Source organism: Asterias amurensis, chromosome 4 (assembly GCF_032118995.1).
Source record: "Asterias amurensis chromosome 4, ASM3211899v1".
Lineage (NCBI taxonomy): Eukaryota > Metazoa > Echinodermata > Asteroidea > Forcipulatida > Asteriidae > Asterias > Asterias amurensis.
Window position 1 is genome coordinate 6,474,273 of NC_092651.1, and position 25,224 is coordinate 6,499,496.

Sequence of the window (25,224 nt, forward strand, 5' to 3'; positions counted from 1 at the left end):
AATTTATGGTCCATACAAGAGAGCATATGCACGCGCAATGGATGCTTTCTAATCCTGGCAAAACTGTTTCTATCTACGACATCCCTTCACTTGTGAATGAGGTCCATGTCTGTGCATGTGTTCCAAAAAATGTCCTGTCAGGTTTTCGAAGTGCAGGAATTTACCCATTCAACAGGGACATATTTACTGACGCCGACTACGCTCCAGCAAACGTCACAGACAGAGCTCATGATCCCGCTCATGATGCTCCAGCAGCTGACCCAGCAGATGCAGAGAATGGCCCAGCAGCACCTGAAGAAAATGCCCCAGAGGAAATTGCCCCTGAAGCTGATCAAGCGGAGAAAACTGGTGCCCCAGCAGCTGCCCCTACAGTAGGCCTACAGAACACTGGCCATGGTGCCCTAGCAGCTGACCTGGAGAATGCCCCTGTAGTACAGAACTCGGATGCACCTGCAGCTGTCCCCACAGAGAACTCTGATACCACCGCAGATGCAGGCTCATCAGGGAATCTTGATGGACCCACAACATCCACAGCATCCACATCCACATATGTATCACCCAGGGATATAGAGCCATTCCCTAAGGCCGCACCTCGGAAAGGAAGAGCTACTAATAGAAAGAAAGGTAGCACTAAAATTCTGACTGACACACCAGTCAGAGATGAAATTGCTGCAGCAAATGAAGCCAAACAAAAAAAAAACAAGCTGCAAATACCAATGCAAGAAAATCTCTATTTACAAAGCCGCAAAGCAGAAGCAAACGTAAAAAGCTGCCTTCTGAGAGCTCATCTTCAAGTGAAAGTGATATGGACATGAGTTTGTCGGATACCTCTGATGACTCTGACGTGGATGACGATCAGGAGGATGTCATTGAAGGCGACTTCGTGATAGTGAAAGTCCACGGAAAAACAAGAGCAATGCACTACATTGCCAGAGTTGACGGATTTGATGCTGATGAATATGAAGGAGTTTTTCTTCGTAGAGTGTTGAGCCGCAATGATGACAGGGCTACTTTTGTTGTGGATACCGAGGATGAAGCACTGTGGTTGCGGGAAGATATAACAAAAAAGTTGCCAACCCCCACTGTTAGTGGTACTTCCCGTCGTTCACTGTTCCAGTTTCGTTGTAATCTCGATAAATGGGATTGGGACATTAACTATCCGCCATCTTACCAGATCTTACTGCATGGTGTGATCCCAGTTAGGGGTTAAGTGCTGAAAAAATGTTTTACGTTGTTTCATCCTGCCATCCTTATTGACAAACAGTAGATTATTAGATGTTTATAGATGAGTCCTGCTCCCACAAAACTAGCCATAAATTACTAACAATAAATGTTCTGATTAGCATTAACAATTTAATAGAGTAAAGTAGGGGATGATGTTGAAGATCGGCTCACCCACCTTTAATACAAAGACTATTCTATTTCTCTTGATAAAAACATCCAAGATGACAAAAAACAATTTCAAAAGGGTAAAATTCAAAGTTTTCAAGCTGGTAACTGATTGACGGCTCTAAAAAAGGTTTCACCAATTTAACTCGGATGAACACTTTTGAAGTGGTTTTCTCATTTTAGTGTTTGCATATAAGTACAAGTACCACACCACTGACAAGCAAAACATGGTTTTGTTTGTTTGTTTTAGAATATAAAGTGAGTTGAAACTAAACTGTCTGACTTCAAGATGCTTTATTGTAAGACAATTAACAAGTAAACATATTAACAAGCAAGTAACATTGTTTTAAGCAAAAGTTGTAAATGCCATTGTTTGTTACCAATTTCACAGTGGCTCATCTCTCCTTTAGGTGGATCAAGTCTCCTTAAGGGTATGGTCAACTCTCCTCACCTTGCAGGAGAGTTGAACCACTTTGCCATGTTTTTTTATACCTTTCCTGTGAAAAGGCTGCAACAATTAGCCTAACTGTCACATTATTTAAAGTGAGTCAACCCTCTAAAGCTTTACTTAAAACATTTAGTTAGGGGATCCTACATTTCATCTCTACAGAATGGTGCAAAATGTAAAAAATGGCTCAACTCTCCTGCATCTCCCCTACTAAACTGAATTGTTAAATGACATGCTTAAAGATGAATTTATTTTTTATCTTATATAAAATAATGTTCTTATATTGGATTTCATAATAGCCCTATTTTGTATCTAGCTGGATTGCTATATGACATGCCTTTTTTGAAATACTGTTTGTCCATTGGTGCTTGTGCTTGTTTTTGTTTTTTTTGTTTTGTTTTCTGTTGTTGTCGTTGTTGTTGTCGTTGTCGTTGTTGTTGTTCTTGTTGTTTTTGTTGTTGTTGTTGTGTGTGTGGGTGTGTTCGTCTTCAAAGATTTACATCGTCTGTGTAACTTTGCTCTTTAAAGTTTTTATAGGCTATGCAATTTGTTAATTTCCTGCAGCCTGTGAGTAGACATTTTTATTATTTGTGGTTTCGATGTATATATTTCATATGTAATCTAGGTAATAATCCTTTTATTATGTTGGCTGATGCATGACATAACATTAAATAAAATACATTTTGGTTATTACTCCCTTTTTCAGACACAGCGAGTTGTGCAGATCAAGATGGTGGATTCCGTGAGTAGAAATTTTCGTGATGTTTGGGCAAATATTGCGTTTAATTGTGTGATAATGATGTCATTATAGTAAAAAAAAAATCAGAGAATATTAAACAGAATCTCAATTATTGTAAGTTAAAGAAAGTAGCAAATGTTGACATTATAGTGGTACAAATGTAATTGTAAACTTTGTTAATTGACTGTGTTAACTTGTTGTGTAGTAGACTAGATTTGTTCGTGTCAAGAGTATTATTATTAATAACATTAATATCTTCAGGAAGATTTTTGATAGACCGTTGGAAAGGTCAACACTCACGAGATGTGTGTGTGTGCAATGTATTTTAATTTAATAATTAATTCTTTAATTTTTTTTCAGGTGACTTAAACATCCATGAAAAAATGCCATCCCGTAAGTAGAATGTTAAGTTTTTTGTAGTGGAAGTGTGTCACGTTTGCAGCCGAGAGGACATGCAAAAAATTTGTCGCTTGCATGATTTTTTAAAAGTGCACTTCTATCTAACTAAGGTGGTTTTCAATATTAGGCTAAACATTTTACATAAATGTAAGTTACACAGCAGTTAGTTAAACTTATTGCTGTTATTAATACTTAAGTTGAAAGTAAACAAATAAAGTGACATTTTCCACCACGCTGAATTATGATAGTTTGAGTACAAGTAATTTAATTAAAAGACTTGTAAATTTTTAGTTTTTAAAGGTTAATTCCAATGTTTTCCCCGGACAGCAACCAAGAGTGGTGCGCGAGTCACAAAGAAGAAGAAACCGTCTAATAACTTCAGATCATCAGATGGAATAAAAGGTTAGAATAATTGCATATTGTTGTGTATAGAGATAGTTAATATCTCACCATCAGACCCATTGGCTTAATCAACAGCAGGGTCATTCCGTGTCAATTCAACACGCTTTTGGACCTGACCCTCACGGATTTAAATGAAATTCGGTGTGCTGATTGGACTCCCTGAGAAATGCCCAAATCCCAAATTGTATGTAATTCGGATCATTATTTTGGGAGATACAGCTTAAAGGACCACGTTGCCTTGGATCGGTCGAGTTGGTCTTTGAAAAGCGTTTGTAACCGTTTTTTATAAAATGCATATGGGTAGAAAGATGTTGTAAAAGTAGAATACAATGATCCACACAAACATGCCTCGAAATTGCGTGGTTTTCCTTTTACCTCGTCGACTAACACGTCGGCCATTTATGGGGGTCAAAATTTTGACTCCCATAAATGGCCGACCGTGTTAGTTCGCACAGTAGACATGTAGAAGGAAAACCACGCAATTTCGAGGCAAACTTGTGTGGATCATTGTATTCTACTTTTACAACATCTTTCTACCCATATGCATTTTATAAAAAACGGTTACAAACGCTTTTGTTTTGACCAACTCGTCCGATCCAAGGCAACGTGTTCCTTTAACGAACTTTTGACTAATTAGCATGACCTGCTATGTTTGGACAATCATATCTCTAAAAGTAAAATACCTACAGAGATAATATTTACATCATTTTGAAGCTCTTGACATGGCCCACATTTAATAACATAAAATCAAAAAATGTCCACGCACCATCGAAAAAATACGCAAAAATTTGACCTTTGACCTTGATTTGCGAAAATGCGTATTTTTCAAAATGCGTAAAAAAAATTTCAAATGCAAGTATAAGATGTAAGCAACAATATTCTGAAAAATAGTGATGGGCACTTTTACAGTTTTTTTTGTTATGATTTTTTTAACATTGGCTATCAAGACCAAAACCATAAAAACGCATTGTACAACATACACAATGTACACAGTGTACAAAGTATTGTGTGGTAGTGTGTACACGCACATTAAAAACCATGTCACCCTGGTAATAATATGGAGTTCAAAAGTCTATTTCATGACATGACTTAATGAGCTAATTCATTTCATCCCCTTAATTTAATATAGGAGACACTGTGTATCCGACATACTGTATACATGTTATACAATGTACAGTGTACAGAGTATTCACATTTAGTGCTTTAAAAGCTTTATTTAGTGCTTTAAAAGTCAAGTCATGATCATAGAGAAAAATGTGTTGTGACCCATTTAAATCACAAAGCAAGAAAGAAAAGAACAGGCTTTTAAGGCAGGTATCATAAAGGTTTATACTAGAGCATCCAAGTCTTTATTTCACTCGAGCACACAGTTTATGCACTGGCTGTCACAAGAAGATATCTGAACTGTCGCCTGAGAAAATACTCTCAACAACTGAAAGTTTTAGCAGTGATCCAGAAGTTCAGGGACCATCAATGTCATCTGCACATCAGGATGTTTTTGTGCAGCCAAATACCGACATTAACATTATCAATGAGGCTATGACAATTATTGGTGTATCTCCTATCATAAGTAAGAAGAAAGCTCATGGAAGTTACATGGAAAACAAAGTTGAGAGAATAGAGACAACAATTAAACAGAAACTGGAAACTGTTACAGGAAAACAGTTCGGTGACGATGAAAGTGAGATGATAACTCAGTTGAAACAAAAGTTTCATTCCTTGACAAAGAAAAGTGAAAAGGTCATGTCTTGAGCGTCTTACCAGTGAGTTGGAGTATCAAAAGAATAGCAGATGAATTTGGAGCATCAAACTACATGCCAAGAAAATCAAAGAAACTGGCGAATTAGCAGGAAATGCTTTCCATTCCAAATCCTAAGGCTGGAAAATCTCTTCCATTAAAAATGGTGCAAACTGTGAGAGACTTTTACTTGTTCGAGTCCGTCAGCAGACAAATGCTAGGGATGAAAGACTTTGTATCAGTTACTGTTGATGGTGAGAAGAAACATCTCCAGAAACATTTTGATCTTTGTATCTGAAAGGGATGAAAGACTTTGTATCAGTTACTGTTGATGGTGAGAAGAAACATCTCCAGAAACATTTTGATCTTTGTATCTGAAAGAAGTGTTTGAACTTTTCAAGGAACATCCTCCTGAAAGTTTTGCTGAAAATTTGCTCAACTTGGGCTGAAGCAGTGCATCCTTGCCGGATCTAGTGGAATGCATTTAGTTTGTGTTTGTACTACATCAAAATGTGAAACTCAAAATGTGAATGATTATCTTTGAATTTCTAATGTACATGTATCATGTACACATTACTACACATTACCATGATTACACTGTATATGTACATGTATGTATGTAGGTACAATGCGTTTTTATGGTTTTGGCCTTGATAGCCAATGTTCAAAAAATCATAACAAAAAAACTGTAAGAGTGCCCATCACAATTTTTCAGAATATTGTTGCTTACATTTTAAACTTGAATTGAAAAAAACATTACACATTTTGAAAAATACGCATTTTCGCAAATCAAGGTCAAAGGTCACATTTTTGCGTATTTTTTCGGTGGTGCGTGGAAATTTTTTGATTTTATGTTATCAAATGTGGGCCATGTCAAGAGCTTCAAAAGGATGTAAATATTATCTCGGTGTTTTACTTTTGGAGATATGATTGTCCAAACGTAGCAGGTCATGCTAATTAGTCAAAAGTTCGTTAAGCCGTATCTCCCAAAATAATGATCCGAATTATATAAAATTTGGGATTTGGGCATTTCTCAGGGAGTCCAATCAGCACACCAAATTTTATTTAAATCCGTGAGGGTCAGGTCCAAAAGCGTGTTGAATTGACACGGAATGACCCCAGCAAACTTAGTGGCCATCAAAAAGCATTCGAACACGAGCACTGCATCGCTTTGCAACAAGCCTTCATAGAACCTCATATTTTATTGGGTAGGCATTACAAGAGCCCTGACTCAAAGCACATTAATCAAAAAATGGATTCACCTCATGGACATCTTGTCTAGCAACGAACAATATTCAACCACGGAAGCATCAAAGCTGCTTTAATGGTCTACATGGTAAATAAACCCACAACACTCACATGAAGAATCATTTCAACCAAAACTGGCAGTTTAAAAAGTTAATGGTCACCACCAAGCCAAAACTGACTTAAGATAGATAAATTTGTATCAATTTAAAGGAACATTACAGAAATGGTTTTTCTAACAAAACAGTTGCTGGCAGTGTAAGCACTTTATGTGATACACCATCTACATATATTGACAAACCTGTAGACGTTTGAGATCAATCGGCCATCTGGGTCACGAGAAAATAGTGAAAAACTGATTACACATTTGCATGAAATCATCGATGAATAAAACGCTCACTGAGCGATAAACTCCAATCGGAAAATTAGTTTTATTTATTTCGCATCAAATAATATGGCATTTCAGACATACTTGTTTGATGGGATGTTTTCTACTATCATCATTATTAGACCATGTAAGTTTTATGTAAATCTGTGATCAAAAGTATATTTTACGATTGTTTTCCTTACCAATTCTGTAACCTCCCTTTAAGATTACAAATTTTTTTTCTAAGCGCCACTACTAAGGACGCATCAAATGAATAATTAAACAATGTATCCCACAGCAGTTGCAGACGTTCTGCCGCTTAAAGCACATCAACCGGCATCGACAGGTGAGACAATTGCATTGTTATTTTTAAAGGTTATACTTAACTGTTATCTAAACAGGCACTTAAACAGGACAGCCACAACTGTTTTGCCGAACTGGATTGGTTTATTTCTTTGCAAATACACATCATGAAACCTTTCTCTATGATGAAACTGACTTGAGAAACATGAACCAAAATCTGCTTAGAAAATCTGCTGAATTTACGTTAAATCGGGCGGCTATAGAACAAAGCAGAGGAAAGTAGTGAGAACAAAATGATGATTAATGCGAGACATGCATGGTGTTATAAATGTTGCTCTGTCTCCTATTAGATAGTTCTTCTAATTTTGAATTTTTTTTTAATTATAATGTTTTGAGGGCTATTGTAACAAGGGAAATGTTATACACATCAATCGATGTTCTAAATTATAAAGCACACATGCACGAATGTGAGTGATACTCAAAATATAGTGGTCACGGATATTTTTAAGCAATTCTGGGAACATACATTGCCTCCTGTTAGTGTGAATAATGTTCTTTTGTGGGAAACTTTTGACAAACAGAAACGTGATTACCAACAACCCGAAACACACGTGAGGCATGGTAAAGAAGTATAACAATTTGGCCTACTTAAAGGAACTGGACACCTTTGGTAATTGTGAGATCAGTATTCTCACTTGTTGTAATCCATCATAAGTATGCATAAAATAACAAGCCTGTGAAAATTTGGGCTCAATTGGTCATCGGATTTGCAAGAAAATAATTAAAGAAAAAACACCCTTGTTGCACAAATTTGTGTGCTTTCAGATGCGAATAATAAAAGGCTTCGCTGAAGTGTTTTATTATTTGAGTGAGACATTAACTTTTTCTCAAAAACTACGTTACTTCCGAGGGAGTTGTTTTTCACAGTGTTTTATACTATCAAAAGCTCTCCATTGCTTGTTACCAAGTAAGTTTTTTATGCTTACAATTATTTTGAGTAAATTACCAAACGTGTACAATACCTTTAAATGAAAATACAGAATATAACTGTTGGTCATCTCAGCTAAACATTTCATCTAGGAATTTAACATCATACTTAATTTTTTTTGATAGCCTAACAGGAAGAGATCACTGTTTTTTATTGCAATGATTACCATAGGTAAGCCAAGAGCTCAAGTCAGACAAAGGAAGCAACTGTTCCCGAATATGACTGATGAGAATTGTCGTCCCAGGTAATAGGTTTCGTTTTTCCCCCATAAGGCAGTTGGAAGGAAAATTTTAAACAGAACTTGGTATGGGAAGGTCAGCAGAATCCCGAAACTCACGTGGACTTTACCTCTTCACAAAGAAGAAATAATATGTAGACATCTAGTTAATACACCCCCTAATCATAAGTTTTCAAATTAAATAAAACAGTATTAACTAGATGCTATTCATAATAAACAGTTCATAAGTTGATAGACCAATAAATTACAGTATGCAATTCGTTAAGTAAACTTGTCCGATCGGGATATTAATGTTTATAAGGCCTAGTTCACGCAGAGAGTATACAACATTGGCAATTGCATGCCACAGACTTGTATCCACACTTCATGTGACCCAACACATACATGAAATGTTGTAGTTTGTGTTTTTCTGCTGTTGGTATGATGTTGAAGGAAAATAAACCTGTTAAAGTTAAAGCTTAATCACTCTTCAGAATAATGAGAAAACATTGAAGACAATATTTGTTAATTTTTAGTTTTTTAAATATCTGATTTCATCCCGCATGATAAAGACTATTGCTTTACTCATTTAAAAAAATATATGGCATTTCAAGCAAACAAACTGTTAAGGGAAGCTGTCCACCATGACCATCTATACCGTGCAAATCTCTGTAAACATTTATATTTCCACTCTTACCACTGTTCAACACACTCTTTCAGGGCACAGCGATGAAAGTGGTTACAATGCTCAACTTTACTTAAAAATAATTTAAGTTCAAGTTCAAGTAATGTAACTGTATTGCAACCTACACACAGGAAAGGAAGATGTGAAAATGATGCTGTTGATGACGAACTAGCTACATCACTACAGAGTCATGAACAAGAGGTAGGTCTATGCAACAAATTTTTGATTGTGGGTTTGAATACGTTTTTGGTAAAATACACTTGGATGTATATAAGTGAAAAATCAACAACAATTGTTCTTATCTTTTTGGTTTGTTGATGTTATCGTTGATATTGTCGCTGTCGTTTTCGTCTTTGCTGTTGTTCAATTTAGGCACTTGCGTTGAGCGGTACGTGCAGACTAAAAGTATATATTCATGGATTGGGTTATTTAAAAAGGTTGTTGAATTTCAAACAACACTATGAGGAAATTCCATTGAAGTTTGTTATGAACCCGAAGCCTGTACTTTTTGAAATACTGAACTTTATGTATGGATTGTACTGTTTTTAACGAATACTCCCCATTTTTTTAATGCAGGTGTGCTTCGCGTGTAAATCGTATGACTTGAAGAAATACCGGAAATCAAAAGTAAGGTTAAATCATTAAATTTGTTAATAATCAAAAATTAAATGAATAATCAATTAAACCATTTTCCCAAAGTTTTAGAAATTTATGAAAAATAAAAACCAGTTTAATAGTGGGACCAATACAGGCAACCAAATTCCATAATTGACTCATAGTATAACTAGAATACATAAGTACACTTCTCTTAGATTTCCTTTTTATGAGAAGTACAAAGCGGGCTGAAACTAGAGTAGGACTACGCTTCGAATCATAATTTAAAATACTGTGCAATATTTTATCATACACACACGATTGAAAACATTCACTGTAAATGTATTTACATATTAAAGGCACTGTACACGTTTGGTAATTAATCAAAATATATTTTAGCATAAAAACTTACTTGGTAACGAGCAACGGAGAGCAAAGTAAAGTAGTTTTTGAGAAAGATGTAATTTCTCACTAAAATAATGAAAGACTTCTGGCCAGCAACCTTTTATTCCTATCTGAAAGCACTCTAATTTGTACAACAAGGGTGTTTTTTCTTTCATCATTTTCTTGCAAATTCGATGACCAATTGAGCCCAAATTTTCAAAGGTTTGTTATTTTATGCATATGTTGGGATACACCAACACTGGTCTTTGACAATTTTTAGCAAACGTGTCCAGTGTGCCTTTAATATAGATTTAAAAAACACCAATTAATTGAGTATATTCACAACTAATGGGATTTAGATATCAAAAACTTTGATTTATTATCTGATTTTATGGAAATCTGTTTTTAAATAAGTTGTGCAATGGATTTCGTGTGATACCTGCTCTACTTGGTTTCATCAAGTGTGTGTTGATGTAACCAGCGATAAAGCACAACGACTGAAGTTTATATATGCAAGCAGTGTCAGTAAAAACAAGTTTAACTATTTTTGATTCGTTATAGATTTGTTGAATATAATCATCATGTTAAAATCTGGATTTCACTTTAAGCATTTGGGGAAATCAATTTCACTGTGCTTCCTCAGCAAAACATGCTGGAACAGTAAATTTTAAGCATATATGTGTTTTAAATCTGTCTCGTCACTCTGAAGCGAAAATTTCATTGGGTGCGCATACAAACGCAAAGCTAACTTTCACCTGATAAATTCAACGACAACGTCTGTTTCCAACCATGAAGCTGCAAGGGCAGTGAACAAGACGTTGTTATATAAAGCATTAGTGGGAATTGTCTTATGTGACATATTTTGCCAAAATTAAAGGAACGAGGGAATTGACTGATTTAATTAAATTTCGTGACGTAATTATTTTCCAATAGATGGAGTCCACATGTGAGCGGGGGTGAAAGGACTTGAGTTTCTAACCTTAAATTATAACGGTGTACACTGTCATTGCATTTGATACCCTTCCTGTGCAAATATTGTAAATATCAAAAACATCTCATGATATTAATCTGAGAAAATTTGTCATAACATTTGTGTACAGGGGTGTTGGGTTCATAACTAACCTTTTGTGTGCGATTTTAAAACAACTACTAACGGATATTTACATATGAAGGAAGAAATTGTGACGGTGAAAATGTCGCATTCAATTATGTTTTGATTAAACTCTATTAAAAGCCAGGATTGGGCTTAAAAGGAGTTTTTACTTTTGGAAAATGTCAAAAACCAGTATCTTACTTGGTGTATCCCAACATAAACATGAAAAAACAAACCTGTGAAAGTTTAAGCTCAATCGATCATTGTAGTCACCAGAAAAAAAAGTGGGGGAAAACCTGAGGTGTTTTCACTGTTTTCCAACATCGAGTTTTCAACTTCATGAGATTAAAACTAATTGTTTAACTCATTTCTCCAAAAACTATAGCATTTAAGGCCAAACTATTTCAAAGGGAGTATCCCATCATGACCATCTTTATACCATGTAAGTTATGTGTGAATCTGTGAACATTTCTATTTTTTATTTTTACCAATTTTTAAAACACCCTTTAACGACCACGTACAACAATGTTGAGGTCTATTTTTCTCAGAATGCTGTCATCGGGTGTTTTGAATGTTGACGAATATTTGCACTAAAAGGGTATTGAATGATATGGCAACTTACACCATTTTATTGTGAGGTTAGAGACTTGCACATTTTGTTTTCACTCACATGAGGACTTCTCGCTGCGAAATTTAGTAACCAAAAATTGAATTAGGTCACTTCCCTTCCTCATTATGAGTATACTGTCCTTGCACTACTTGGCAAAAGTGACATTAACATGACGACATGAGAGGGCACAGATATTATTTCTTACAATGTAAGCCTAAAAGTCATTATGTAAGTAATGCTTTGGTACTCATGGTATATTGGTATTGATCCAGTGATGACAAAAGAGAATTTTTTTTATTTGGGTTAACAGACCGATCCAATTAAAGGGTGTGAACAAAACCTTGGTAATTGCCGAAGATCTGTATTCATACTTGTTGTGACATAACGAACATATTTATGAAACATCAAACCTGAGAAAGTTCAAGCTCAATCGGTCTTCGGAGTGATGAGAAAAAATACCCAAAACATGGTATGTTTTAATTTTTTTCAAAATCCGGATTTTGTCCTGCAGGATAAAGAGTTTCTTTAATAATTTTCTTAAAAACTATGGCATTAAACCAAAACTATTCCAAGTGAAGTTTTCCACCGTAACCATCTTTATACCAGGAACATTGTTCAGTCTTATTACCAATGGTGTACACACCTTTAAACAAAAACATTATTGACCAACAATTTAAATGCTCACGTAACTGACTTGCACAACACACCACACATGGGGCATGTATTGTGAGCTCTAACTATGTGCGCCCGCACCCATGTTTATATTCACATTTGAATTTCAGAGTGTCAGACTGTTGTCAGACTTTTGGTCAACACAGTGGACTGTGTGCTCGATGGATCAAGTCTTATTCACCAATTATTTTGTACTAGCATCTATGGTGATTGAAAATTGAATTGACCAATCCATATGCCCCCTGGACTCCGTGTCTGAGCTTAGAAAATTATGACCAGGTTTGAAGTGATTGTAACCTATTGGTGACGATAGACGAGATAAACAACCCTTATCTCAAACTGAGTGAAGTCTTACACTTTTGGTGTCAAATGATTATTTAAAAAAAGTTTTTTGAACAAGTTAATGTCACACAGGTTACTGTCCTGTAAATGTTTTAAAGATACGAGTGGTACATGTAACTATGCAGTTGTTTCTTGAAAGAAACCAATACTTGTTGTTGCCTACAATGACTATATGTACCAAAGATCTCCTTTCATAAAATATTTATTTGTTATTTTGGTTTCACTTTGATTAATTCTTTTGTGTTAACATTTTGAGAACTTGTGACATGTGTGTCATTCTGACCATGTCGTAACACTAACGGTGAATGACTAAATTCCGCTTGTTGGCAAATCAGTTTGTTAATAAGACAGTTGTATACTTGTTAATTGCGCAAGAGCACTTTTTGAATAAACACAATAGATCACATTCAAAGAGTCGAAGGTATTAGTTCATCTGCAGCTATGATCAATATTATTGCCCACTGTATGGCTCTGAACTGTGCCAACGGGAATCTGTAAAGTGCATTGATTATACTGGGGGCCTGTTTTATGGCATCAGATGCAAGACCCAATTGAAAAAAAAAATGGACCAGGATTGTACTGGAATGGGGCCAAGTTAACAAAAACAACATTTCGTGAAAGGCTATTATTTATACTGAGCCAAGGGGAAGACGTGTTAAAGAGGGGGGAGGGACGGCCGTAAGATATTACAGGCATCACAGAATAATTTCTAGGGTGGGGAAATAAGGCTTTGACTGTGTTTTTACACTTCCAATTTGTTTATTTTTAAGAAAGGGCACCAACTGATTGTTATGAAGACTTTTCCATTACCATTATTAAACAAGAAACTGAATTTAATTTTGTGTCTGTGTGAATTATTTTTGTTTTGTTCAAAAATTAATCTCATAACTAGATTTCACTAAACGTGAAAAGTACAAATATTTATTTACTTCAAGATCTTTTCACATCACACTTATGAAGCGCCGTCTGAAGCGTGTAGGATTTTCTGAAGTTGCGTAGAACTCATGAAGGACAAATTTGTACAGTGTATAATGGTGTAGGACTTTTCAACTACCTACCCCCAGAAAAATAAAACTTTTTGTGCATTGTATATGCGTGTAGGATGTTCTGAAGTTGCGTAGAACTCAAGTAGGACAAATTTGTACAGTGTATAATGGTGTAGGACTTTTCAACTACCTACCCCCAGAAAAATAAAACTTTTTGTGCAGTATATATGCGTGTAGGAATTTCTGAAGTTGCGTAGAACTCGTGTTGGACATATTTGTACAGTGTATAATGGTGTAGGACTTTTCAACTACCTACCCCCAGAAAAATAAAACTTTTTGTGCATTGTATATGCGTATAGGATTTGTACAGTGTATAATGGTGTATATATAATAACGTGTAGGATTGTTTTAAGTGCAGTATGCGTGCAGGGTACCAACAATATACATTGTGCGTGTATTCCATGTACGTGTATTCAAATAATGCAATGCACTGTACACGTACATAGTCCACACCTGCGCGCAAGCATTCGAGCATGCGCAATGTGTTGAAATCAGTTTGTACACAGTTCAATGGTGTAGGATTTATGATGGTTCGGTTTGTACACAGTTCAATGGTGTAGGATGTAGTAGTCCTACACGACATACAATGTTTTTTCTTCTGCAGATCTTGCTGGGTATAAGTAGATGACCGATGTCGTCAAAATTTCGATTTTTTTTTTTTTTTAGCGCCCCAGTCACTTGGTCTACAGTACAGTCACTCACTGGTCAGGTGTCAGGTCTTACGGAAATTCGGTCAGAAACTCACCTACCTTGCATTGCTTAGAGGTCACTGCTGAGCCGTCACCGTGTCAGACATTCCCCTTCGCGGCGGACATCACAAAATGCAGGCAGAAACACTGAGAAATCCCGGGCACGATCTCACGATCGAAGGGCGGTCGCCGCTTACTCACACTGTGAATCTTCTTCCACTCCAGTCCCAGGACTCCGGTTACCGGTTCGTCACCCCTCACAGTCACTCAACTCACTTTATCGTGAAGAGAAAGCAGCCATTTAAGAAGTTCAGACTTTAGGTGTTTTCGCATTTTGAGGCTTTATTTGGACAGAGGGTTGAAATTCGTCGTACCGAACCAACCCTGCAAACATAAAATCATAACCGAACACCTGCAGCATGCAGAGGCAGAATCATGCCCACATGGCATCCGCAGGCCAAAGATACTAGTCGGGTGCTTTTAAAGTTAATGGTCAGTTCGAATGAGAGTTACCTCCCACGTCGTCTAGACACCAACCTGTCAGTTTGTTGTCGATGAGGGAGACCGTAAGAGGGCGCTAGATAGGTTTTGTTGGTGGTCATCACGATCTCAAAAACTCAATTAAAATTCAGAGACTTTTAAATTTTCCATAAAATGTATTTCCATTTCACTGGTATACACGGTATACAATAAAGAAACGCATTAACATTAAATCAAGTCATCATAAAACATTTATTAGAGAAATAAAGGCAAATCCTGATTAAGCAGTTACTTGTGGTTGGGGTAAGTATAAAGAATAGGAAAAATGACTGGACTTAACCAAAATATAACGGGAACAAGAAACAAACAAACACACTTTACAAACAATCAGGGCCCAACTTCATAGAGCTGCGAAGCACAACAATTTGCTTAGCATGAAAATTCTTCCTTGATAAAAACAGGATTACCAACCAAACTTCCATGTGTTGCATATTGCTTGCCTACTGGTATACTCAGCTGTTGTTTGCTTATTCTGAAAATCACGTGACAATTTGGTTGGCGATTCTATTTTTAACAAGGCAAAAGTGTCATGCTTAACAAATTTTTGTGCTTAGCAGCTCTATGAAAAATATGACGAAAACGTAGTAATAAAACTATGTAGGCATTTTTAGAGAGTTAAATTCGTAGAATGAGCTGAGAGGTTGGGAATGATTTCAGAATAATCATTGTGCTGAAACAATTTCCTGTAGATTGGGAGATGTACTTTTATTGAGGATCTACTAGTACTGTAATAATTAATGTACATTATAACCGAATTTACAGAAAGTTTGACAGTAATAGGGAAGTTGTTTGGTGCAGTTTGTTAGTGTTTGTTTGTTTGTTTAGATGATCTTCCCATCAAGGGAACTCGGCAAACTCCCACAAGGGGATATAAACACCAAGCTGGCAATAACCAATCTCTCTCATACAAACATTGGTTTAACGTCTATGATTATGAATTGCACAATTTAATCAAGAAATTGTGATTCAGTCGTTGTGATTGTGTTGGAGTTGTGGATATAATAATGTTGAGCAGTTTCAGATCTTTGAACAGTCGAGAAAATGAGACCAACATTATTTTTTGTGACTTGGTTTTCTCACTCTAAAAAACTCTAGCACCCCAGCAAGTAAGATTTTAAGGGAAGCTTTCTATCATCATTATCTTCAAAGTAAGTGTGCGTTTTGTGCTACCAAATAGATTTCACATTATCATCATCACCCTCCTTCTTGGACACATCAGCTGATATCAACACTGAACCACTTGGAGATACTTTGGTCTGTTGTTTACAAACTTTAACATTTCATACCATACTCCTTGTGATCGATTCCATACATTTCTTAGTTTTGTTTATTTGTTCAGAATCTGATTTGGGGTTGAATAAAAGCAAACGATGACTAGATCGGGAATTGAACCAACGACTTCAGGATCAACATGCCAGCGCTCTTTCAACTGAGCTTTCTATAGCACTATGTTGGCGATCTCCCCACTATTTTGACACCATTCACCAGTGGTTTATTTTACCTTGAGGTTTTGACAGGGTGCTAAAGTTCTTCGTTGACGTCCCTTGGGCGTCCTGCATGCGTATTTTTCCCAGGACAGATGAGGCCACTTACCATAATGGGCGAATGCTAAGTGGCCTCATATGTGTGGGAAACAGACCCAAAAGTAGGTAAAACACGCCCATTTATGGCAAGTGGCCTCATCTGTCCTGGAAAAAAAAAATACGCGTCCCGCATTGAGCTTGATTTTTTTTTAGAATGCAATGAAGCCGCACGGCGTTCCTCCTCAAATGTAAATGAACACGTTGCCGGACGAGTCGGTCTTTTAAAAACGTCTATAACCGTTTGTTTTAAAATGCAAATGGTTGGAAAGATAATTTAAAAGTAGAATACAATGATCCACACAAATTTGCCTCGAAATTGCGTAGTTTTCATTTTACTTTGCGAACTAAGACGGTCGGCCATTATGGGAGCCAAAATTTGACTCCCATAACTGGCCGACCGTGCTAGTCGACGAGGTAAAAGGAAAACCGTGCAGTTTCGAGGCATATTTGTGTGGATCATTGTATTCTACTTTTACCACACCTTTCTACCCATATGCATTTTATAACAAATGGTTACAAACGCTTTTCAAAGACCAACTCGAGCGACCCAAGGCAACGTGTTCCCTTAAAGGCAGTGGACACTATTGGTAATTACTCAAAATAGCATAAAACCTTACTTAGTAACGAGTAATGGGGAGAGCTTGGTGGTATAAAACATTGTGAGAAACGGCTCCCTCTGAAGTGGAGTAGTTTTCGAGAAAAAAGTAATTTTCCACGAATTTGATTTCGAGACCTCAGGTTTAGAATTTGAGGTCTCGAAATCAAGCATCTGAACGCACACAACTTTGTGTGACAAGGATGTTTTTTTCTTTAATTTATCTCGCAACTTCGACGACCAATCGAGCTCAAATGTTCACAGGTTTGTTATTTTATGCATAATGTTGAGATACACGAAGTGAGAAGACTGGTCTTTGACAACTACCAATCGTGTCCAGTGTCTTTAAAGTAAAACGGATGTTTTAACCGAGAGCCAACACTCACCCTAAGAGATTTACACATGATTGTACCCGGCAAGTTTACTATTTATTTATAGTTTCATCTTATTTCTCCACACCTTGCAAAACTTCAAACAATACTTATGTTATGCGAACTTTTAACTTAATCAAATACCTCCCGTATTGTTTGTTTTCAACAAAACCAACACTAGGTTTGAATATTTTTGTAACATTGTTACTAGCAGTTAACAGTAGTAGTCTGTTTTTATATTTGCATATTTTATGGCTTTCCATACTTTTCCAACCTGGGTTGACAACAGTTCGGGCTAGTAGTGACGTTGCAAGAAAGGGTCTATTAGCACCTGTTTTAGACGGGTTCCTCAAAAGTTAAAAAGAGTGTTTAGCTATAGAGTCGTCTTGAAACCAACCAGCCAATCTTTGTTGTGTTCGTTTTCAAAGAGAGCGCTAGATAAATTGAGTGATGATCTTTTGGGGAAGTTCGATTTGCGCCAAAAGAAGTTGGTTGAAAGATTTTGTTATCTGCTCTAATTTTGATGGATGATGCTTTTCACTTATCCCCAAACCAGGCAGCAGTGGTTTTGGTATCCCTTCATGGCAGATGAACTACTAGTACGTTGGTCAATGGCATGGTTGGAACTACCTTAGTGGAAGGGGTTTTCCGTCTTCTGAACACTGCATGCGGGGCAGTTCTTGTGTTCTCCAGCTGTCGAGCCCAGGCTCTCCGTTGGATACAGACCACTCGAACCCAGAGTGTCCCAGAGATTGTCGCTACATCTCAACGTATGCTGCACTATAAACACATAGCGCAGGCCTTCGGGATCAGGCCGAGGTGAGGAGATGTACGGAGAACTGGGCAGGCGGAGGGGGTTCGTCATCATAAGCCGCCCTCAACTTTGTTTCAAGTACTGTCTGAAACGTCATCTCCAAGCAGCTGGCATTCCAACCATAACCTGGGAAGACATGGCCAAGGAGAGGCCCACATGGCGTTCACTAATCAAGAGTGGGGCAGCGTCAGCTGAGGATGCCAGGGCAGAAGCTGCAGAGATAAGGAGGATGCGGCGTCACGAGAGCGGTCCATCCCGAGGAAGCATCCCTCCAACGCAGATATTGTGGCCGTCAAACATCTGCCAGGATTGGCCTATACTCTCATGAGAAGGCTTGCCAACTCAAACTCCGCAACTCAACCCCCCCCCCCCTCCCCCGATAGTCATACTCGTTAGCGACAGCCTGTATAATAGGTGCTGTTGTAGTTTTGTGGCGGGAAGTGATGTCCATTCGGTTTCTGTTCTACAGGAAAAATGAGAACATCCGACGTTCAGGAAGTAAATCCTCGGGAAAATATAATTAGCTGTTGCACATTTCAAACCAACCGAAATGACATAATGGTGAAAAAAGGGGATTACACCAAAAGGATTATGGTACTATAAAACAATGAAAAAATAGTTAGTGGCCTGACGTTTCGACCCTAACAGAGTCTTTCTTGAAGGCTAATAATGACAATTCATTACTAGATAAACGGGTGTACTATTACTAGTGTAGCAGAAGCAGTGAAGTGGAACAAATGAACAATGGACAATGCACAAGGGACACCGACTAGAAGTAAATTTTAATTCAATTTTCGGAGAAAAGAAAACTCAACTTCTAGAACGTGATTCAAACCTGTAAAATCGTGCCGGTATGGCAGGAAATTCAGTCGCGCAAAGATTTGTCTTCTTCCCCATCCTAAAAGCCCAGTTCATACTTCCTGCGGATGCGAAGAAAATTGTGAAGTCACAAATTAATTTGTAGCCAATAATTTGCAAGGTTTTTTGCAAGGGTTGGAATGTGCTCAACTCTCGCGAAATATTCGCATCGAGTGGGGAGCTGTGACGTCAAAATTCGCTTCGCATTTGCATGAAGTATGAGCGGGCTTTTTAGTGAATTTTATGGAAATTTCGTCTGATAGCGTCCTTTCGCACATTCATGTACCTTATAGAGTACCAACAAACATCTTGTTCTATTATTCTCTTTTCAAAAGAGAGTCAGTTGTGGGGTCCAGATTGAACGAAGCAATACCAGGCCTACATGTAGACACAGTTAATAAACCGGTTGCAGTCTGGATGCTGATAATTACTGAGGGTGGACTAAGTCAGGTGAGTCGGTGCGGGCGCTGTTGGTGAGTTGGCCGCGCTGTGCGTGAAAGGAAAACGAGAAACGTCTTGCACCAAGACTAGCTCGCGTGTCACGCCCATGTTTAAACACTTTTTACTGGTGTTAATTATATCATCCGTGATGTCCCCTCGACCAATCAGAATGCATAAACTGTTTTAGGTATTTATGAATGGTTAATATCTTCCATTGTCTTAAGCAAAATTGTCACTTATTAAACATGCGCGTATGCAAGAATTGTTGTTATTTAGTTGAAAAAAGCTGTGAAAGATTACAAAAAATACATTAAGAGTTTTCGGGTAGCAACCATTAAGATGATTTTGAGAATTTTTCTCTTTTATGTATAACAACGAAAATACTTATGTCTACCAAACTAACCAAAACAGAATAGGCGGGTATTTATACCGTTTTTTTATTTAAAATCAAACAAAATCATTTTGTAACAAAGCCCGACACTATCTATACCAAACACCCAATATAGAGTTGAAATGAAACTAATTTGAATTCCTTTGAAAATTCGTTAGTTCATGTTATACAACTAGTCCAAAACTTATAGTAGCGCAAACAAAATATTTTACAAGCTCTTTATATAGTTACCAGATTTTACAAAAGCCTTTTACAAACGTCCGCTTATTACAAATTATATCTGCTATTATTTATTATAGATAGCCTTATTCTATCTAGACTAATTTATTGTTCTGTCTGTAGGTGGTGGTCTAGCATTTCTCTTGTTTCCCACGGCATGTCTGAAGTCAAACGGTACCTTATGCAAAATTATATCGAAATTTCGAAGAATTGGATCAGCAGTTACTTCAATTCTAAAATGTAAACTTATCACCAACAGATTTTTCTTTTGATTTAACACATGGCAAGTTTGTTTTATGCTGAGGCCATCCGCTGTGAACCATAAAGGGGATAGAAAAGCGCTAGTACGTTTATTCCAAAAAAAGCTAATGGTTGGCGAATAGCAATCTTTTTAAGATAATTTTGATTACCTCTTTTTCCACAGTTCACTTTTCAAAAATTCGATGCCAACTTGACACCATCGGCCAATATTCGGATCTGGGATCCCTACAACCTTGTTAGTACCTCGTATCAATGCTACAGTTTGCTGTCAACAATCTACATGTGATTTATCAGACCTATTAGGGAGGTTTAGCTGCACGTTCCGCGAGCAACGTGAACGTAAACGTCAAACAATTGTGTCGTTAAATCTCAAGTTTAAGCATACGTGCAGTTACCACTTTTCACGTCAGGTACAAACGTGCGCACAGACGTCATACGTGAGCATGAATTATTAAAGCCCAAAGTGGCGAGGTCACCCCGAAACAACACAAGTTGATGACATTCATGTCACGTATTTGCCCGCGTACTGTGCAGCTTGCAGCTAAACCTCGCCAATAATATGCCCAAAGTGGTGACCTCAACAACACAATTTTTGACGTTCACGTTCACTACAAAACCAACACAAGGTTTGAATATTTTGTAACATTGTTACTAGCAGTTAACAGTAGTAGTCTGTTTTTATATTTGCATATTTTATGGCTTTCCATACTTTTCCAACCTGGGTTGACAACAGTTCGGGCTAGTAGTGACGTTGCAAGAAAGGGTCTATTAGCACCTGTTTTAGACGGGTTCCTCAAAAGTTAAAAAGAGTGTTTAGCTATAGAGTCGTCTTGAAACCAACCAGCCAATCTTTGCTGTGTTCGTTTTCAAAGAGAGCGCTAGATAAATTGAGTGATGATCTTTTGGGGAAGTTCGATTTGCGCCAAAAGAAGTTGGTTGAAAGATTTTGTTATCTGCTCTAATTTTGATGGATGATGCTTTTCACTTATCCCCAAACCAGGCAGCAGTGGTTTTGGTATCCCTTCATGGCAGATGAACTACTAGTACGTTGGTCAATGGCATGGTTGGAACTACCTTAGTGGAAGGGGTTTTCCGTCTTCTGAACACTGCATGCGGGGCAGTTCTTGTGTTCTCCAGCTGTCGAGCCCAGGCTCTCCGTTGGATACAGACCACTCGAACCCAGAGTGTCCCAGAGATTGTCGCTACATCTCAACGTATGCTGCACTATAAACACATAGCGCAGGCCTTCGGGATCAGGCCGAGGTGAGGAGATGTACGGAGAACTGGGCAGGCGGAGGGGGTTCGTCATCATAAGCCGCCCTCAACTTTGTTTCAAGTACTGTCTGAAACGTCATCTCCAAGCAGCTGGCATTCCAACCATAACCTGGGAAGACATGGCCAAGGAGAGGCCCACATGGCGTTCACTAATCAAGAGTGGGGCAGCGTCAGCTGAGGATGCCAGGGCAGAAGCTGCAGAGATAAGGAGGATGCGGCGTCACGAGAGCGGTCCATCCCGAGGAAGCATCCCTCCAACGCAGATATTGTGGCCGTCAAACATCTGCCAGGATTGGCCTATACTCTCATGAGAAGGCTTGCCAACTCAAACTCCGCAACTCAACCCCCCCCCCCCTCCCCCGATAGTCATACTCGTTAGCGACAGCCTGTATAATAGGTGCTGTTGTAGTTTTGTGGCGGGAAGTGATGTCCATTCGGTTTCTGTTCTACAGGAAAAATGAGAACATCCGACGTTCAGGAAGTAAATCCTCGGGAAAATATAATTAGCTGTTGCACATTTCAAACCAACCGAAATGACATAATGGTGAAAAAAGGGGATTACACCAAAAGGATTATGGTACTATAAAACAATGAAAAAATAGTTAGTGGCCTGACGTTTCGACCCTAACAGAGTCTTTCTTGAAGGCTAATAATGACAATTCATTACTAGATAAACGGGTGTACTATTACTAGTGTAGCAGAAGCAGTGAAGTGGAACAAATGAACAATGGACAATGCACAAGGGACACCGACTAGAAGTAAATTTTAATTCAATTTTCGGAGAAAAGAAAACTCAACTTCTAGAACGTGATTCAAACCTGTAAAATCGTGCCGGTATGGCAGGAAATTCAGTCGCGCAAAGATTACTTGTCTTCTTCCCCATCCTTAAAGCCCGGTTCATACTTCCTGCGGATGCGAAGCAAATTGTGAAGTCACGATTTAATTTGTAGCCAATATTTGCAAGGTTTTTTGCAAGGGTTGGAATGTGCTCAACTCTCGCGAAATATTCGCATCGAGTGGGGAGCTGTGACGTCAAAATTTGCTTCGCATTTGCATGAAGTATGAGCGGGCTTTTTAGTGAATTTTATGGAAATTTCGTCTGATAGCGTCCTTTCGCACATTCATGTACCTTATCGAGTACCAACAAACATCTGGTTCTATTATTCTCTTTTCAAAAGAGAGTCAGTTGTGGGGTCCAGATTGAACGAAGCAATACCAGGCCTACATGTAGACACAGTTAATAAACCGGTTGCAGTCTGGATGCTAAAAATTACTGAGGGTGGACTAAGTCAGGTGAGTCGGTGCGGGCGCTGTTGGTGAGTTGGCCGCGCTGTGCGTGAAAGGAAAACGAGAAACGTCTTGCACCAAGACTAGCTCGCGTATCACGCCCATGTTTAAACACTTTTTACTGGTGTTAATTATATCATCCGTGATGCCCCCTCGACCAATCAGAATGCATAAACTGTCTTAGGTATTTATGAATGGTTAATATCTTCCATTGTCTTAAGCAAAAATTGTCACTTATTGAACATGCACGTATGCAAGAATTGTTGTTATTTAGTTGAAAAAAGCTGTGAAAGATTACAAAAAATACGTTAAGAGTTTTCGGGTTGCAACCATTAAGATGATTTTGAGAATTTTTCTCTTTTATGTATAACAACGAAAATACTTATGTCTACCAAACTAACCAAAACAGAATAGGCGGGTATTTATACCGTTTTTTATTTAAAATCAAACAAAATCATTTTGTAACAAAGCCCTACACTATCTATACCAAACACCCAATATAGAGTTGAAATGAAACTCATTTGAATTCCTTTGAAAATTCGTTAGTTCATGTTATACAACTAGTCCAAAACTTATAGTAGCGCAAACAAAATATTTTACAAGCTCTTTAAAGAGTTACCAGATTTTACAAAAGCCTTTTACAAAAGTCCGCTTATTACAAATTATAGCTGATATTATATATTATAGATAGCCTTATTCTATCTAGACTAATTTATTGTTCTGTCTGTAGGTGGTGGTCTAGCAATTCTCTTGTTTCCCACGGCATGTCTGAAGTCAAACGGTACCTTATGCAAAATTATATCGAAATTTCGAAGAATTGGATCAGCAGTTACTTCAATTCTAAAATGTAAACTTATTTTTCTTTTGATTTAACACATGGCAAGTTTGTTTTATGCTGAGGCCATCCGCTGTGAACCATAAAGGGGGTAGAAGAGCACTAGTACGTTTATTCAAAAAAAGCTAATGGTTGGCGAATAGCAATCTTTTTAAGATAATTTTGATTACCTCTTTTTCCACAGTTCACTTTTCAAAAATTCGATGCCAACTTGACACCATCGGCCAATATTCGGATCTGGGATCCCTACAACCTTGTTAGTACCTCGTATCAATGCTACAGTTTGCTGTCAACAATCTACATGTGATTTATCAGACCTATTAGGGAGGTTTAGCTGCACGTTCCGCGAGCAACGTGAACGTAAACGTCAAACAATTGTGTCGTTAAATCTCAAGTTTTAGCATACGTGCAGTTACCACTTTTCACGTCAGGTACAAACGTGCGCACAGACGTCATACGTGAGCATCTATACTATTAAAAGCGTAACCTGCGCCATCTTGGATTGAAAATTAGAAGGTCCAGTGGTATGGCATCCTTGTGGAATCCAACACGGTTGTTTGTGTGGAATTCAATACGTTTGTGTGGTTTCAGACGTCGGGTTGCAAGTCTGCAAAACCCGGATCCAAACTCGCACTTACAAGTCATGTGATTGGAGGAAGTTTGGGCGGCGACCGTGCGTCAACCACTGGTCGATGTTGTTACCAGACTTCCTAGAAATCTTTCTGACAGGTGACTCATTGGACAGTGTTTCGCAGATGGTGCTCCGGATTGGTTCATTCATTGCCCCTTGACCGCCCACCCGCCATTCGATCCGCCCTTTTTGGTCAGGTTACTTTCGTGTTGTACTAAGCATGGTTCTCCGGATTGGTTCATTCATTGTCGCGCAGGGTCGAAAGGGTCGAAGAGGCTGGGTGCCAGGACAAACCCGAAACAATCTCACGAATTTGACCGAATTTGCATTGAATGGATGAAGTACCGTAGATTGATGTTTCGCAGGCGACCATGTGTCAACCACTGGTCGACGTTGTTATCAGACTTCCTAGAAATCCTTCTGCGGGTGACTCATTTGTTGAAAAGATTAAATGGATAATATTTATAAAAAAGCATTCACTTCCAAACGGCGTGAGAATTATCATGATGAACAAGGTTGGGATCAAACGGAAGCTTAATAATTTGGAAACATTGGGTAGGGCCGGCTATAGGTTGGAAGGTGTCTAAGGGAACTTTACAATTAATAACATTTTGGGGTTGGAGGGGGGGGCCTTACACAAAGAGCCATTCTGGTCAGTGTGTTGTGAGTGGTGTGTTGTCTGGTTTGAGACAGGCCACCTGTTGCTTGGTGAAGAAGGTCGCCGTGGGACCACTTTAGGTTGACAGTGGGTGGCGACCTTGGACCTTTTGCCA

The 25,224-nt window shown here is 38.1% G+C and overlaps 1 pseudogene; it reads right to left on the minus strand.

Annotated features, from left to right (window-relative positions):
• Positions 1-19,991: 19,991 nt before the first annotated feature.
• Positions 19,992-25,224, minus strand: part of LOC139936696 (uncharacterized) — a 78,768-nt pseudogene continuing 73,535 nt past the window's right edge.